The sequence below is a fragment of the Lactuca virosa genome, chromosome 4 (genome assembly GCF_052849685.1).
Source record: "Lactuca virosa cultivar CGN04683 chromosome 4, Lactuca_virosa_CGN04683_v6, whole genome shotgun sequence".
Lineage (NCBI taxonomy): Eukaryota > Viridiplantae > Streptophyta > Magnoliopsida > Asterales > Asteraceae > Lactuca > Lactuca virosa.
Window position 1 is genome coordinate 134,835,168 of NC_136429.1, and position 9,475 is coordinate 134,844,642.

Genomic DNA, 9,475 nt, shown 5'->3' on the forward strand with positions numbered 1-9,475 from the left:
TCCTCAAAACTGACCCACTCGATTTCCTTGTATCATAGGTAGTGGTACGAAAGCACATGTGTGTTGAGATGATTCTGATGAGAGGATAATGAAATGTAGGCCAATATGTTAATGTACTATTATAAGGACAGTAATCTTTCGTTTTTGATTATGTATTGTATTGACGATGACATCCTAAGTTTTTAAAAAAAAATAAAGTACATTTCTTCGGAATTTCTTTGAAAATATTGTTATCGTGTTTTTGGGAACAAATTTCGCATTATAATTCTTTAAAAAGAATACTCCGATTTTTAATAAGCATAAATAAATCGGTCTTTTCTGGCCGTGAAATTGGGGATGTCATAGTTGGTATCAGAGCATTAGTTTAAGAGAACTGGTAATTTTTTAGGATTTCTAGACTTAAACTTAGAATTCCAAGCGATGATCGTAAGATGTATGTCTACTATATTTTAGGAAGTAAGCTTGAAATGACACATGCACTAGCTTATTTTAGGAATGATGCTTAAAATGCTTTTATATGCTAAATGATTTATGATATAGTATGTTATAGCTATATGATGCCTTGAGATGGCTTAGGTTACCTACCTAGGATGCTATTATTTGAATAAGTCGATGGTATTTGCCGAACTAGATTTAGAAATTTTATGTGTTCAGGATTCTATATGTTTAATTATGGTATTAGAACTAGCATATAACTTTTCGAAGTGATAAGGAGATTATGCGTTTAAACCTTTCCTATCTACATTCTCGCCTCGGTATACTAACCGGCTGCTTTGGTGTACAGATCGTCCTGGTGAGATCTCGGAGTGGATTAGGTAAGGGTAACGGTCATCAGCAGCTTGAGCCTCGTATGATCGGGCTCGCACCTAAGATCATGCCAGTAGCCAAACCTGTCACGATGGAAGGAGCCTAAACAATGATTCAGGCTATGATCGCCGAAAAAAGAGAGGGGATGAGATGAATGCTGCGTGATAATAGGGATGAACCTACTGCACCTATCATGCAACCTTAGTTGAACGAGGAATAGTCTGAGGAGGGAAACTACAGGCGGACTGTTAGCCAAGCTGAGCCAAGAGTGGTTAGAAGGAACCAACCAAATAGAAGGGATGAGAGATCTTCTTATGGAAGAAACCCACAAGTTCATGTACTCCATTCATACAGACAACACCAAGATGTATAGGGATCTGAAACCTTATTACGGGTAGCCGACGATAAAGCTTGATGTTGCTAAGTATGCGGCGGATGGTGTAATCTGCACAAGAGTTAAAGCACAACATCAGAAACCGTATGGCAGTATGGAGCCTTTACCGGTACCCATGGGTAACTGGGAGGACATTACCATGGATTTTGTAACCAAATTGCCAAGAATAATAGGATGTCACGATATGATTTGGGTAATCATAAATTGATTGATGAAGATTTCACATTTCATAAAAACCAATGAGAAGTGGTCTATGGATAAGCTTGAAAGTGTTTGTGTGAAGGAGATAGTAAGACTTCACGGTGTTCCCTTAACGATCGTGTCAAATCGTGACAGTCGTTTTACTTTGAGATTTTGGAAGAGGTTACAGGAAGAGATGTGTACAAAGTTGTGTTTGAGTACAGCCTACCATCCACAGACTGATGGTCAGAGTGAAAGGACAATTAAAATCGTGGAAGATATGTTGGGATCATGTACCTTGTAACTTCAAGGTAACTGGGATGAACATCTACCCCTAGTAGAATTGTCCTACAATAATAGTTACCATTCGAGCATTAAGATGTCACCTTACCAAGAACTGTACGGACATAAGCGTCGTACGCCATCTTGTTGACTGGAAGCTGGAAAGAATCAGTTTATGGGTCTGGAGATAGTCCATCAGACTGTTGAAAAGTTGAAGGTGGTTAGAGATAGAATGTTAGCAGCTCAGAGTCGACAAAAGAGCTACGCTGACAAAAAGTGACAACCAATGACTTTTGAAGTAGGAGATTTGGTGTTGCTCAAAGTCTTTTTATGTAAGGGACTTATCAGACTTGGAAAAAGAGGGAAACTGAGTCCAAGATTTATTAGACCATTCACGGTTCTTCATAGAGTTGGGAACCAAGCTTACAAGCTCAAATTGCCAGAAGAACTGGATGATATTCATAACACTTTCCATGTGTGTTATTTGAGGAAGTTCATGGGATAAATTCCCGCTATGATTCTACTTTTGGAGATGAGGATTGATGAACGTAAGAAGTTAATCGAAGAGCTCGAAGCGATTGTTGACCATAAAAAAAAGAAGTTATGACGTAAGATTGTCGATTTAGTGCTTGTGCGATGGAATCATACGTTTGGGCCGGACCTCACCTGGGAGACAAAGCGAGATGAAGAATCGCTATCCACATATGTTTGTTGATGCATGATTACGGGACAGAATCATCCTAAGGGGGAGAGAACTGTAACAATCACATTTCTTGCTAGGAATTAATAAGATGATGTAATAGTTAGGGTGTACAATTCTAATCTTTTTGAAGTAAATAAAGAAAATTATTTGAGTATTATGTGTTCGATGTGTGGTTATATGTAGTATACGTTCTTATGGTGATATGATTAAAATAGGGACAAAATACGTATCAAAATATAATAATAACTATGACGAATATCCTTGATGAAAGATGAATTAGTCGAGATAAGGATTGCGGAGATATATGAAACGCTGAAATCCGACTTCGTATGAAGAAATTATGTTTCTTCGAAGTTTCGCGATAAACCGATACGACAACGTGCGTCGTAAAAAGTGAATTTTTAATAGATTACTTTTTTTCCTAATAGATCTAAATGAAACTCGTAGTAGCCGTTAGGCCGAGAGTGTGCATATAGAGAACGTTCAAATCTGACTTCGTGAGAGAAAGTTATGATTTTTTGAAATTTCAACGTATAAATGCTAGCATAGAAATCGAATTTTAGATCGGTCAATTTTTAGCCGAAACGATATAAACGGGAATTGAAGATATCGTTAATAGAAGTTCAACGATATAAAAACAGTCGCAAACGGACGCCGGATAAGAGAGTTACGCATTTTACACGGGATTTAACAGTCTAAGCCTTTGTGAAATAAATAAAGACACAATTAGCCAACAAAGTCTAAATAAAGTGGGTATAAAGAACATCAAAAATGGATCTCGTATGACAAAGTTATGCAATTTTGAAAATCAAGAAATTTGTACGCGGGCGTGCGCGGCCCGCATGTAACCACATCTCACCATTCAATGATCGACACATGTCCATTTCTGAGGGGACCCTTGCCGACCAAGATAGGACGCGGTGCACACCCTGTCCATGTGCGGTGCACATACTTATTTTTCTACCTATAAATACCTTTGAGGTCCCCATTCATTCCTCACACCCTCTGAACAATTCTCTCTCTATTTATCTTAGTTTTGACCCAACTTTTCTTTACTTTTTAGTACTTTGGTGAAACCCTGAAACCCTTGAGGTATTCAACCATGTAGTAGCCATCAAGTATGAGCCTTACGAGTGCAATTTCCGGACATTGGTAAGGAGGAACCTCTGTAAGTTAATCTACACTCTAGTTCATTCAGTGTGACTTATATTTATAGTCATATGTCGTTATTATGAACCTATAAATAAGAACTATTAGTAATTCCAAGTTATAATGCTTATGGATCTACTTATAGGAGAGGTGACTAGAATGGCCATGTTGGCTTGGTTGTTGGATTTTAGGAAGGCTACATGACGAGATGGTCCTGCCTCCCAACTGTCCTGCATGGTTGATCCTTATTTGATAGAACTATCAGTACTTATTGAAATAATTAACGGGTCTAGGCTTTCATTAGAAACGTTAGACTAAGACATAGTAATAATGATACTAGGTCACGTCAAAGGAAATGTCAAGTGCTAGAAGCGAAGCGCTGCCCAAGTTTCGAATCATCACTTTAACAAGTGAGTACATAACAACTTCGACTTACACATAGATATGAAGTATCTAGATGATTATATGCTAAATATGCCTAGTATCTATACTTCCTGATATATGTGCTATATGAAATATTACAACATGATTTATTTGATTTAAACGTATATATATATATATATATATATATATATATATATATAAAGTAGAAAAGGGATGATAATTATGATATAGATGCGATGACATGATGATAAGATGAGAGGCCTTGACATTATAGATGATCTAGTCGTTTAACGGATGATAAATGACGACCACAAACTATTCTAGACAGTCTAGTGGAATGCTAACAGACTCGCAACCTGTAGGTGTTTTTGAACTATATGTTCACTATAGATGTACTCCATCCCCCATGGTTGTCTTTTTAACATGCATTTGCTAGGGAATCCCCTAGGCATTATTGTTTACCTCGATGCTTACAATGATCCTTAGGGTAGGTCCCTTGAGACTAGTATTTAGGGTCATAATGTGAGGATAACGTGAATGGGTAATCGGGTTGAATTGTTTGATCACTACTAGAAAAATACCCTTTAATGACGCGCAAACCATGACACGCGTTGTTTTACGATACGCAAAAGTGTGTGCCCTAAAAATAATGTCCGATCTCCCAAAATGAGAACGATTTAGGACGCGCATTTTAGCGTTCCCTAAAATTAGTGTTACAAAAAAATACACGGAGGGCACCTTTCATAAAAAGAACGTCGTGAAATCATGTTGTTTTATATTTTTTTTAATGAAACGCGCACATCTTCATCTTTAGTAGCGGGAAAAGGAATTCCCCAAAAATTAGAAAAGTTGAAAACCCGCCATGGCGATTTAGGTCTAGTTCCGTCTCCATCTATCGTTCACTTCCATCTCCACTTTCTCTTCTATCTACAATCTCTCTTCCATCACCCAGCTCGCCAACGATGAAGGTTTCTCGTTATTATGCCCCAATTGTTAATCCATCCAAGTGAGTCCAACTTAGGGCAGGATGTGTCAATCCATCCCTCACCAGTGTCTTCACGCGTACAATTATAAAGATATGCGAATGGAAGAGAGAGAGAGAGAGAGAGAGAGAGAGAGAGAGAGAGTAGACGAAGGTGGTGGCGTGGTTCACAAAGGTCTCCGGACGGAGGAGGTGAGCCGTGACCGGTCCGACGAACGACAGAGAAGATAGGTCGAGCGTATGCAGGTGAGCAACAAGGGGGAGATGAGAGAGAGCAGGGAAGTTGTCGGTGGTTCGGCGGATCATGAGGTGAAAGAAAGCCTTAAATCATGGACGCAAGACGGAATGTCACCAAACGAGGGTTTATTAGGTACACATTTCTTCTACTTCTGATACTCGTGGCCCTTTCTTTTATCGCCATCTTCAACCACACCCAATTCCAAAACATATCTTCATTCTTACGACCACTTTGGGACACACCAGCACCTCCATTTATGTACATACCCCATTACTACTCAGAAAACACCTCCATCAACAACCTCTGCAACCTCCATGGATGGACCTTAAGCTCTGAACCACGCAATGTCTTCGATGCTATCCTATTCAACAACGAACTCGACTTGCTTGAACTCAGATGGCGTAAACTTTACCAATACTTTCGGTTCAACTGCCAATACTTTCGGTTCAGCTGCCCTGTTTGTGGTATTCTTGCTGGGTGGATTTATCATGCCCAAAGGTAATTAAATTGCTAAAGTGTTTTTTAGTTTAATTTTCAAAGAAATTCAATTATCTTCTTTCAGATATGATTATATCAGTCAAAATGATGTTCATATTGGAGAAATGACAGTTAGAGAAACCTTGGCTTTCTCAGCAAGATGCCAAGGGGTTGGATCACGTTATGGTTAGTTTCATGACTTCATTTTCCATGGTGTTACACTTAGCATGTGTATAAATCTGTGTAACACTAGTACATGGAAGCATATAAGATGATGGGAGGTTTCTTGCCATGTAAGACTCCATTTGCTTTTCTTAAACTTCATGTTATCACTTAGCATGTGTATAAATCTGCTTCTGGTCAAATGGATCTGTTTCTAAATAAAACATCTCAATTCTCAGATGAAGAATCTATAGTAGTATTTTATATGAATGATAAATGTTGATGCATTAATTGCAGAGGTACGATCCAAGGGGACATATTTATATTGAATGCTAGTAATATGAGGATTCATAGTGTAATGAAGAAACCACACTTGGCCTTGTTACAAACCTAGCCTTCTCACATGATTCAAGGTTCACTCTCTTTCTTTCTTTATAAATTCTTTAATTCAGACTTCAGACCTTTGAACTTTCCATACCCGTATTTTTTTTTATATAAGAAAGTTTGTTGTTTTTTTGTAATACAAAGCCCTGGTGTCTGCATCTCTTGATTCAAGTGCAAGGGTCACACAAATCAAAGAAACCAAAAACAATGGTACATCACTTTCTCTCCTCACGCACATCATTATATAAACACGTGTACTTTCTATTGGATTTTTGTAGCTTGCTTCAAGTGTTACAGAAGAGAAAACAAACACTGATAAGAACATGTCAACCATGTTTGATGTGTTGAGAAGGAACAGAACTGTAAAGCTTGAAACTTTAGTCCTGAACTGTAAACCCTGGTAATCATAATTTTCTCTCACTTCCCAGTTCATATTTATATATATTTTCTATGTACTATTTCTAGTCGTTTTCCTCCTTGACCAGGTAATATCATCAATTTGATTTCCCGTATTATTTTGGATTTGGGATGTTTTTGGAAACCAAACTGATTATATGCTGGTGGTCGACAGGTTGAGTCAAAGCTGAAGGAGACAAATATGAGGCTTGAACTTTTCCCCACTGGTTGACTTTTAAACTTTGAATTTTTCTGCTTATAATCAGGGATTTGTTTTTAATAGATTGGTTTATATGAATCTAATGGTTGCATTATTCAAATTTGTAGGTCTTGTTGATGTGCATAGTGTCAAGCAAAGTAGCTCGGATGTTGTGAAGGTGGGAAACAAGTTCTTGTAATTCAACTATTATTTGTTGATGACTTTCATCTCTTTCACATTTGATGTATTACATTTGTCTACTATTGGAATGATTATTTGTATGACATTAACTCTTGTGCAATGGATTGTATTTTTTGTATATGGTATTTTATTTTCTATTATGAGACATGAAATGAAAATTTAATTTGAAAATTAGTAAATCTATAAATAATTTCTTAAAAAAAATTTAAAATCACGATACGCAAAAATGTGTGTCATCTTCATTTATGACATGGCCTTTCTTGATAGCGACTTTAATGATAAGCATTGCGTGTCATAAATGCGCGTCGTCTATAGACGACGCGCTAAAGCGTGTCGTCTCTCGTTATGACAGGGCCTTCCTTGACACGCATTTGCGCGTCGTCTGAGCATTTTACGACACGCATTGCACGTCGTAAAAGGCTGTTTTTCTAGTAGTGGATGAAAATAATATAATTATAGAATTTTGGTATTGTGGGTTGAATACCTATGTGCTCTCCAGAATTCCCCAAGTCTAACCCACTCAGTTTCCTTGTATCATAGGTAGTGGTACGAAAGCACATGTGTGTTGAAATGATTCTGATGAAAGGATAACGGAATGTAGGCTAATAGGTTACGTACTATTGTAAGGCATGTAATCTTTCGTTTATGCTTATGTACTTTATTAACGATAACATCCCAAGGTTTTTGAAATGAATAAAGCTCATTTCTTCGGAAATGCTTTGATATTATTATTATCCTGTTTTTGGGAACAAATTTTGCATTATAATTCTTTAAAAAGAATATTCTGATTTTTAATAAGCATAAATAAATCAGTTTTTTCTGGCCATGAATTGGGGATGTCATAGAATACCACCTGAATAACCTCTAGATAAAGAGCATGCAAAGTCCAAAAAACTATTACCCCACAATTGACGAATCACCTAAAGATCAATATGCATAGCTTTTGTCTCCTAAATTGCAAGAAAATTAACTTAATGAAAGTTACATAAGTGTTTTTTCCACCTTCTCTTCTCCAGGTCTCTGAACCCCTGAACATTAAGGGATAGCATATTCATTGATAACCAAAATGCTCTCCATTTCCAACAATTAGGTTCTCTAGATTTTTCTCATAACGCGACATATCCCATCCTAAAGCATGTCCAACCTCAAAAGTTGCTTCCAACTGTTCAATCATAGAGAAGACTTTAGGAAATTTACTTGAATAATCAAATGAACTACCCACCTCCTCCTTCGAGAATGAATCATTAACCATTTCTATTTTTGTATTTTTTTTTCAAGGAAACCAATGTTAAGTGAAACAGTCGTTGCACACGACACATGTGTTGCCACCTTATTTCTTGATATGCAAAAAGTACATGCCCTTTGATCAACATTCCTAATCGCAACATCATCAGTCTCAATCATAGGAGGAGTGAAATCTGGGGGGAAAACAGGATCTAGATCAGCCAACACTTGTACTTCCTGTTTAATAAAATTGGCATATTGTTAGTTTTCAACAACAACTCGATCGTTATAAATTATACTTGAACTTCCTAGAGGGAAAATAGAAAATTAGTGGATTTGTTTAATATAAATTAAACTTGAACTAACAACTAGCAAACTAGAAAACAAAAACAGAAAAGCTTGATTAAAACAACTATTTTAAAGTACTTCCACTTAGATCTTGAATTCTCTCTTTTTGCTATGGTGGATTTATTAGAAGTGCAATGGATTTATAATATTGATTACTGATTCTTGTAATGATTATCTATCTTGATCCGATTAACTAATATTATTAATTATAAAGCAACTAGGTGAATCTACGCGTGTTGTACGAGATTATATTTAAATAGTTAGAATAATAACTTTTAATAAATTGTAATTCAGTATTTATACATGAAAAATCTAAAATCCAATGTTTGTAGCAAAACAAACCTATAGTTAACCAACTAGATTTATTAATTGACATAGTTTTAAATAATTGGTTATGTCTACCATTAATTGATGATTTTGTGGACCGCTTTAAATTGTATAAAGTGTATATCAAAAGTACGTTAATTTCTTTATATAATGAATAACTTATTGTATGAAAAAATAAATAATACACATTTTTGTTATTTTATACACTGTTTTAATTAGTGTAAATTTTATATCAAACATGTGCTGGTTTCTATATATAAATTGTAATATATAGCATGAAAAAATACTATAAATTTTGATAAGATAAACACTACAACATCTACTATAAAGTTTGTATAAAAAATAACTTATTAAACTCTTATAAATCATACAGAAATAATAGATAGAAATAAACATACATTTTATATTTAGAAACACTATTAACCCAAGAAACACTTGCATTATAATAACCATTGATGCGACAAAGCTAATTTTTTTCTAACTTTTTATATTTGAATCAAAATCACTTTAAAGACATGAATTTTTTGTAATCAAAACTTACTTATATAGTACTAATATAGCTATAATGTGTATAAATATTAGGAAAAAAAACATTACCAATTAATAATCGTAAGTTCAAAAATATCAAGAGTTATAGT

The 9,475-nt window shown here is 35.7% G+C and overlaps 1 long non-coding RNA gene across 1 annotated transcript; it reads left to right on the forward strand.

Moving 5' to 3' along the window:
• Window positions 1-6,309: 6,309 nt before the first annotated feature.
• On the forward strand, window positions 6,310-6,943 carry LOC145169006 (uncharacterized). The gene is made up of 3 exons (XR_013742234.1): window positions 6,310-6,542; window positions 6,714-6,765; window positions 6,866-6,943. It is a non-coding gene; the product is annotated as an uncharacterized LOC145169006 (long non-coding RNA).
• Window positions 6,944-9,475: the final 2,532 nt, after the last annotated feature.